This window comes from Chaetodon auriga, chromosome 8 (genome assembly GCF_051107435.1).
Source record: "Chaetodon auriga isolate fChaAug3 chromosome 8, fChaAug3.hap1, whole genome shotgun sequence".
Lineage (NCBI taxonomy): Eukaryota > Metazoa > Chordata > Actinopteri > Chaetodontiformes > Chaetodontidae > Chaetodon > Chaetodon auriga.
Window position 1 is genome coordinate 23,678,115 of NC_135081.1, and position 8,300 is coordinate 23,686,414.

Here is an 8,300-nt window from a genome sequence, read left to right on the forward strand (position 1 = left end):
TCTTACAAGCAATTAACTGGTAGCCAATAGTGTCATTTTATCTCCAACTGTGACTCATTTGGGAAAAGAATAGCCTATAAGTAGAAGCTGCTGTTAGTGCAGCCCAGACACAACTCTGCCACAGCTGATTGACAGCTATGATGGTTCCAGCTGAACAGAAATATTCCCTCACCAGTGTGAGGCATATATAATTAATCCTGGCTATAATCCAGGGAGTTGAATTAAAACAACTAATCTTATACGTATGTGTGTGCGCGTGCATACACATGTGTATGAGCATGTGTGTGTGTGTGTGACAAAGCTTCACTGGGGCTTGACCTCAAGACCTCTCACCCTTTGTTTATCTCTGCTGTGTTTGTCACTCTGAAGGCCCATCCGCATGACACTGATTCAGTGATCTGTATCACACAGGAGTGACCTTGTGACTTTTTAGTATTAATGAGACCTTTCCAGAGGTGACAATGGAAATTAATGAATTTGCACTAATGTTGTGAAAGGTGGAGGTACAGTCTATCTTTTTGTGCGTATGAAATAAAATGCGATTTGAAATCTTTTGCAAAGTAAAATCTTCTCTGTTCTAATACATTACAAATCATATTTATTTTAAAAAAACATTTTAACCTCACTTTTTTTTTTTGTCTTTTTCTAGATTTTATAACTATATTCAGCGGTTCGTCCTTGTCTCCTTGTTTGTAGCCACATTAGCAGCTAAAACCAGTCCGACATTTGGTCCAGATGGAAATATCTCAACAGCTATTGAATGCATAGATATGAGTTTTTGAATAGGCATTCATGATCACCAGATGATGAACACTACTGACTTTGATGAGCCTCTCGCATTTCCTCTAGCGCCACCATGAGGTCGGCACTTTTTGTTTTTGGTGATCTCTAATTTTCCATCTTGCACCATCATTGGGTCAAATACCTGCAAAACCAATGACCAATGGCTTCAGCTATACTGTGATAGCGTGTTAGTATGCTAAGCTATGACGTTTAAGGCGGTTGAACATTATCTCTGCTAAATATAAGAATGTTAGCATTGCCACTGTGTGCATGTTAGCACACTGACATTGGCATTTAGCTGCCTTCGTTTTGGCCTCACTCAGCTGCTCGTTTCTCTTTTTCCTTTACTTTTCCTGAAACACACTTTCTAGCTTCTTTTTTGGTAAGCGCTATACAAAATTAAGTTAATTTGCTTGCTCAAAAGACACCTTGCATGCTGACAGAGCAGTGCTGCTGGTGCCCTCTTGATTGGCCAGTTTAACCTCAGTGAAACTCAGGCTGTTCTAGTCGAGGCTTCCCTCCTCACAAATGGAACCAGGGGTCAAGGAAAGGCACTCCCACTCTCTCATTCACGTATTTTCCTGCCTCCGCTATTTTCCTCTGTCTCTCTCTCCCTCTCTCCTCATTGTGGGTTGTCATGGAAATGAAAGCACGGGGGGGTGGGGGGGCTTCTATTATTGAAGCAGTTGTGGGATTGGTAGTGGGCTGGGAGTTGGGTATAGTGAAATGGAGCGATTCATGCACTCATAAACAGAGAGTGCGGTGGAGCAGAAGGGAGGTGGAGGGGCTGGGGGTGATGGAGAGAGAGACGAGGAAAAGGAGAATAGAGAGGGGCCCCGGGGGCGAGCGGAGAGAGGAGCCAACTCCACGTGTTTTGGCCCTGCTTCTAACCGATAGCACGTTTTAGACCATTACGTCATGGTCTGCCAGGCTCTCGGCTGTTTGAGACGCACTGCTGTGGAATCACATTCCTCATGGAAGAAGGCGGAATGAGCCGCTGGTAATGGCACCTGTTGTTGGAGAGGCCAGGAAAAACTTGTCAAGGAAGATCAGCACAAGAGGCGTTTATGAGCCGCGGTGGGCCGTCTGTAGACCGTACGGAGAACTGTTTAAAGCAATTTAACGTGAAAACAAAGACTGGTTATGTTATTTATTGCTTGACCTTGGACACAGCAAGTGCTTGCTGCTCTTTAGTTGGCAGTTTTGGATTTGTCAAAGTGCACACACTGTGCCTGATGCCAGAATCATTTATTTGCTTTAATGCTGATGAGACAGTTTTTTTTTTTTAAAGGGGAACTCGGCTGTTTGTACACATTAATGTCAGTTTATGTGTCACTTCAAGAATTATTTAGCCTATAAAGACAGCTGTATAATGTCTCCTTCGGCTATTGTGGGAGCTCTTCCAAGTCTGAAAAGTAACCCTGATGATGTCACCACAGTTATCATTGTTACCTCATTGAAAATGAAAGATCCAGTGTTTTTGGAGCTTGACCCATGCTAGGGATGTGTCAAGTACATCAAGTGAGTTGGATGTTAAACGAACAATACATCAGTACCTCCCACCTCAAGTCAAAGTCCCAGCCCGCCATGAGACGCAGACTAAATTCAGATGATTCAGACCAAACGGTGCTCTTTTTCCCAGCACCCTATTGAGAAACACAAAGAAACAGGGAACTCTCCCACACTCTATCTCTCCCTACCTCTCCGTCTCTGCGTACACACACATTTTTTCCAGAGTGGCATGTGATGTAGTGCCTGATTAAATCACACTACAGGAAACAAAAGACAACACGGTCGTAAATTATTTGAGTCTGCAGGCCCCCTACAGGTGCAGGTGACCTTTGACCCTGCTGGCTTCAGACACTATGTGAGCTTTCTGAATCCTGAACCACCAACTATACATTAAGTCCAACTCTAGTGACGACATCATTCAGATGTTGAGTGCAAAACTACTGAATCTTTGGTATAATAGACTAAGCAAGGGCAAACAAACACATTTCAGCAGTAAATCCATCATAGTTAATTGGCCTCATATCCACCCTTCCCTTATGCTGCTCCACCCCTGCTGCTTCCACGCTCCCTACCATTTGCTGAAGGCAGAGATAGTGTATTCAGTAGTCTATACCATAGGCTGGGTCTATGTTCTCTGGGGACATTCTGAACATTCCTGCTATTGTTGTTTCATTACCAGGCTGAGGGTTACCCTTGCCATTCACAGTGGCTGACCTCTAGACTGACTGGCGGTGCTGGTGGTGACCATGTTCCTTGGAATACGAACAATAGGCGCTCTTGCTTTTGCCAAAGTGATGGTGCAAAAAAATGTTTTGGTTGTTACAACCCAACAATTTTTGTGCATTCTAAAAGGAGCATCCAATTGCTCCCATTACCATTAGCCAAGGAAGCATCCTTCAGCTAAACAGGATCTGATGTTTGTTTTCTGAAGCTTCAGTTGCTTCAATACAACACTGAGACGGCTCAACAACATGGATTCGCTGCACACATACAACCCCTGCATGTAGTTTGTGTTACACCCACCGAAAATGAATGTCTCACAGCCATAATCATAACAACCAAAGCACAGTCATGTCTACAGCCACAATCACAGCCACAGCAATACCCAAAGCAATGTCATCCCACGGCTATGGTCATAACCACAGCTACAGTCTGTCCCAATTATTGGCTATTTGCTAATAGCAAATTATGGCACGCTAACATGCTAAAGAGAGTTATGATGCTTAACATAAGTTGGCTTTGAGGGTCTTTCCCCCATAATGTAAACGGCAGAAGTTGAAAAGATGATCACCACTCAACAGCATCTCTGAGATGATGTGCTCCAGCTGACTGCGAGCATTCACAGTGACAAAGTGACTGCTTGTAACACACACATTTGTACTGTGTCAAGAGAAGCAAGCTTACTACTGTGATATTCAAATCAAGTAACATTACTTCCACTTGAGCAGGATGTTGCACTCTTTCCACTCCAGAACACCTGAGATTCACACAGGTATTTGTTCAGTTCATACTGTTAGACTGTACCGTCTTCCTGTTGGTTCCTGCTCAAACAACACAGTGCTCAAATATGTGACAAATCATCATCATCATCAGAGTACTACCTTCACAAAGATAAGCCTTCATCAGCAGTTCTGTTTTCTTCTGTGGCACCAGTTGCCCCGTAGAGTCTGTCACTGGATCCCACCTCACTCTTTCTTTTCTTTTAAGCTTTTCACTTCTGCGTTCTTATCTCTCCAATTGGCTCCCCTTGTTTTCGGGATGTGTATTTACTGATGCAATCACATCCTCTCAGTAGTAATGACTTTTGTTTACTCTCTTATCCCCAGTGTTCTCCGTTAACTGCCTTTTTTTCAGGGCATGCACTGCTTACGGCGATCAGTCGCAGTTTAATGAGATGTGTGTGTGTGTGTGTGTGTGTGTGTGTGTGTGTGTGTGTGTGTGTGTGTGTGTGTGCGTGTGTGTGTGTGTGTGTGGGGGGGGGGGGGGGGGGGGGGGTTTCTCTGTGTGTTAAGTGAGGAGTGCAGCTGCAGCTCCAAAATCAAGTCCTTTCTTGAGCATTGAGGGATGGATAGAGGAGGAGGGGATCCTCCACTTCCTGTGTGCAATGAGGTCACACAAGTGGTTCACAAATGAAGGCGACGCAAGTTCACAGGTTGCACACAGAACTTGGCATGAATTCAAAACAATAAGTGAGAGTAGAAAGACAGATGAAAGCACGAGAGTGCACTTATGGCATCTTCATCAGTCACTGTTTCAGTCTGCAGAACGTTAAAAAGACATGCAACATTTCAGCACATCTAAAATGCAGCTAATGGGGACCAACTGTGCTATTTTGTGCTATCTGCTCCACCTTACTTTGAATGGCTCATTTGCACAGCACGGTACAGTGATGTGCGATAAATGGACACACGCCCCCTGACTCTGAGGTATGCTTTCATCCTGAACCCTTTAATTTTCCTATCAGACTGTTGGCTCGAGCACCTGGTCCGCTGTCTAGAGTGAAAGGCTGAATAGTAACAGTTTATGTAGTTTAGTTGATTTGTAACATTGCCACGTGTTCCTGAAGGTTATTTTGTTTTTGGTAAGATATTAAGTATTAGGAAACCCATTTAAATTATAGATGCTGAACTTCTTGGAAAATATGTTACAGAAAAAAGTGTTAAGTTTGGTATTTGTCATATTCACTCAACAATAAATTGAAATCTATTCCATTTTCATATTAAAGTTTCAAAATCAAACTGTGAAAAGTAGGTATCCTGAGTTAGATCCTTACTGCTCAGAAATACAAGGGGGTCAGTGTATTTCTTCATATTTGAACTCCTATTTCTCAACAAAACACTTAACACAATACTCAGTACGTCTTTTTCCTGCAGAAATCAGGGATGATGTATACTTGATTCAAAATAACTTTTATTCTAAAGAAAAGTCTTTTGTGTGCGCAGGTGTGTGTGTGTGTGTGTGAGGGTGCACACGTGTTGGTTCAAGAGATGGGAATGAATGGATGAAAGGATTGGAGGGTTTCAAGACGCTGGCTACAGAGGGAGCACAATAGATATGAAAACATGCATCTGCAGAGCAGTTTAAAAGCAGAGTTGATGAGACTTCTGGAGCATTTTGTTTATGTTTCTCATAATATTATAAGGCCACAATCCATAAGGAAGGAATAAATCATCCTTTGAGATTCGGTGTACTCTACTGTACTTAATATTCAGAATGGACTCTTTTGTGACAATGGTCTTAAACAGAATAAATTGATGATGTTAAAGAGTTTATACTCAGCACAATACCACAGAAGATGTATTTATTTGTCCAAGATATTCCAATTTCTTCTGTTATTTTCCTTTGATGAGGCACACTGTTGCACTAGCTGAGTTTGTACTATCACATGAAAGAGTGTAATAAAGCCTCAGTAATCTGTGTAAGCCACACGGCTCCAGGTGGCTAAGAGCAAAGGTGGTGTAAGCTTGGTTTAGGCTTCTGCGTCGCGGCGACGCCGTACCTACGCCGTCGACGCAGACCCCTACGCGGACCCTACGCCGTAGCCTGACGCGCACCTCCAAAAAATCCTGACTACGCGTCGCGTCGACGCGTAGTGACGTCAACGTCGAGGACTGTGATTGGTCCGTTCAGAACGTAATTTTCGGTTCAGTCGCAGCCCTATGGTCGCAGCACAACAACACCGCCATTTTCAAAGTTTCTGTGGTGAGAGCTACAAGAAAAACTGGACCAAGCCGAAGAAAGAATTATCGAGGAGGTACGCAAGTACGACCACCTCTACAACTCCTCTTCGCGGCAGCAAGACCCCCCCGAAACCATACAAAGACACAGCCGCACCCCCCTAGCGGCTTGGCGGTGAATTGCGGAGCAACGCGTTCCCTCGACGCAGAACTACGAATGCTCAGTGACGGCGTAGGGTGTACGCCGTAGGTACGGCGTCGCCGCGACGCCGAGCTTGGTTTAGGCTTCTGCGTCGCGGCGACGCCGTACCTACGGCGTACACCCTACGCCGTCACTGAGCATTCGTAGTTCTGCGTCGACGGAACGCGTTGCTCCGCAATTCACCGCCAAGCCGCTAGGGGGGTGCGGCTGTGTCTTTGTATGGTTTCGGGGGCTCTTGCTGCCGCGAAGAGCAGTTGTAGAGGTGGTCGTACTTGCGTACCTCCTCGATAATTCTTTCTTCGGCTTGGTCCACTTTTTCTTGTAGCTCTCACCACAGAAACTTTGAAAATGGCGGTGTTGTTGTGCTGCGACCATAGGGCTGCGACTGAACCGAAAATTACGTTCTGAACGGACCAATCACAGTCCTCGACGTTCACGTCACTACGCGTCGACGCGACGCGTAGTCAGGATTTTTTGGAGGTGCGCGTCAGGCTACGGCGTAGGGTCCGCGTAGGGGTCTGCGTCGACGGCGTAGGTACGGCGTCGCCGCGACGCAGAAGCCTAAACCTACCAAGCAGAAAGAAGCATGGCTCCTGTATTCTGCAAATCCTGAGTTTTGACTGATGGATGAAGCATTGATCCTTCATTAGCACTCAAAGACTTTTCCTGCTCTCCTTCATTCATCCCTTGACTTGAAAGGAGTGGAAACTACTTTTTTTTTCAGTAAATGAAACACACATACTTATCTGTGATTCAATTACAGATAGTTCTTGAATCAACAGACTGTAATGACTTCAGGGGGACTGGGATGGTTGACAACACCATTTATTCGAGTCATAGTGTGAATTCATCAAGGACGATTAAGAGGAATGCCGACAAGCACAAGCAGATGTTGAGACATGCAGGCATTAAACAATCATTCCCTCTGCTTTAATTCTGAAAATCAGCCACACTCTCTGCAGCGCGCCCAACCCCCACCTCTTTCAACATCCCCCACTTTCCAGTTGCAGTGACAGGTGGCTCTTGGGGGTTTGGGTGATCACGACTCAACAGCTGCACAAAAGAGCCCCACTGGGGTTCTTTTGACGGGGTGTCCCCTCTCAAGCGTGCCGATCAGCCCCTGACCCAGCCCCCACCTTGGCAGATGCTCTGAGAGATCCACAGGTGGCAGACGGGAAGACACTCTGCAGAACTTAAAACTGTTACGTAACAGACGTCTTTTTAGAGTTTGATGTTTTAAAAATGGATCATGCTGCCTCTGACTTTGAAAAAAGTCTAAATACATGACAGTAGCTCTATCTTGGGTGGAGTAACTTGTTTAACATGTCAATCATCCATCATTAAAACAAAAAAACCAGGCTGACAGGAAAATCTAGTGCTCTCTTTACACTGAAATTACATGCATGTACAACCAATTTACCCCAACAAATTATGAGCAGTTGGCCTACATATGGCTGGCTTTCAGCTGTAGACAGTGAGAAAGCTGAGGTGATCTGCACACTGAAAATAAGAATACTGCAACATTCAGTGTGTGGGCTACCTCTCCTTTTCATTTTAATTTAATGCTGCTTTTTTCCTGCAAATGTACTCACTTAGACTTGGATGTGCAGTTGGAGAAACATAAATGTATATTGATTTTAAATATTTTTTTAAAAATGCAAAAGAACTATGCAGAGTAAATGAAATGTATTTACATGGAAACATGTGGAATCCTACTTTGCTCATGCATTTTGTTAACTGCAGTGAAAAGTTAAAGAAACTGATAAACCTTTGATGTTTAAGAGTACTTTAGGTAACTAGGCCATGACAAAAAAAAAAAAAAAAAAAAAAAATACAAGAGCGCTGGTCAAAGGTTTTCCAATGAAAACGTTTATATTGAATGTGAACTGTGACCTGGCTGCGCGAGGGTTGTAGTTTCGTGGGTGGAAGAGCCAATAAGAATAGAGGGGGGAGTAAGTATTATCTTCACAACCGTAAGTCTAGCTTTAAGGTTGTATTATTATAAATAAATACACAGCATATTTAATTGTATCTGTCTTCCATGACGTTAAGTCCGGCTTGTCCAGCTAAGGACGATACTCATGCAGCAGCCGCACACCCCTCTTGGTAATGGTACAGCCCGTCCG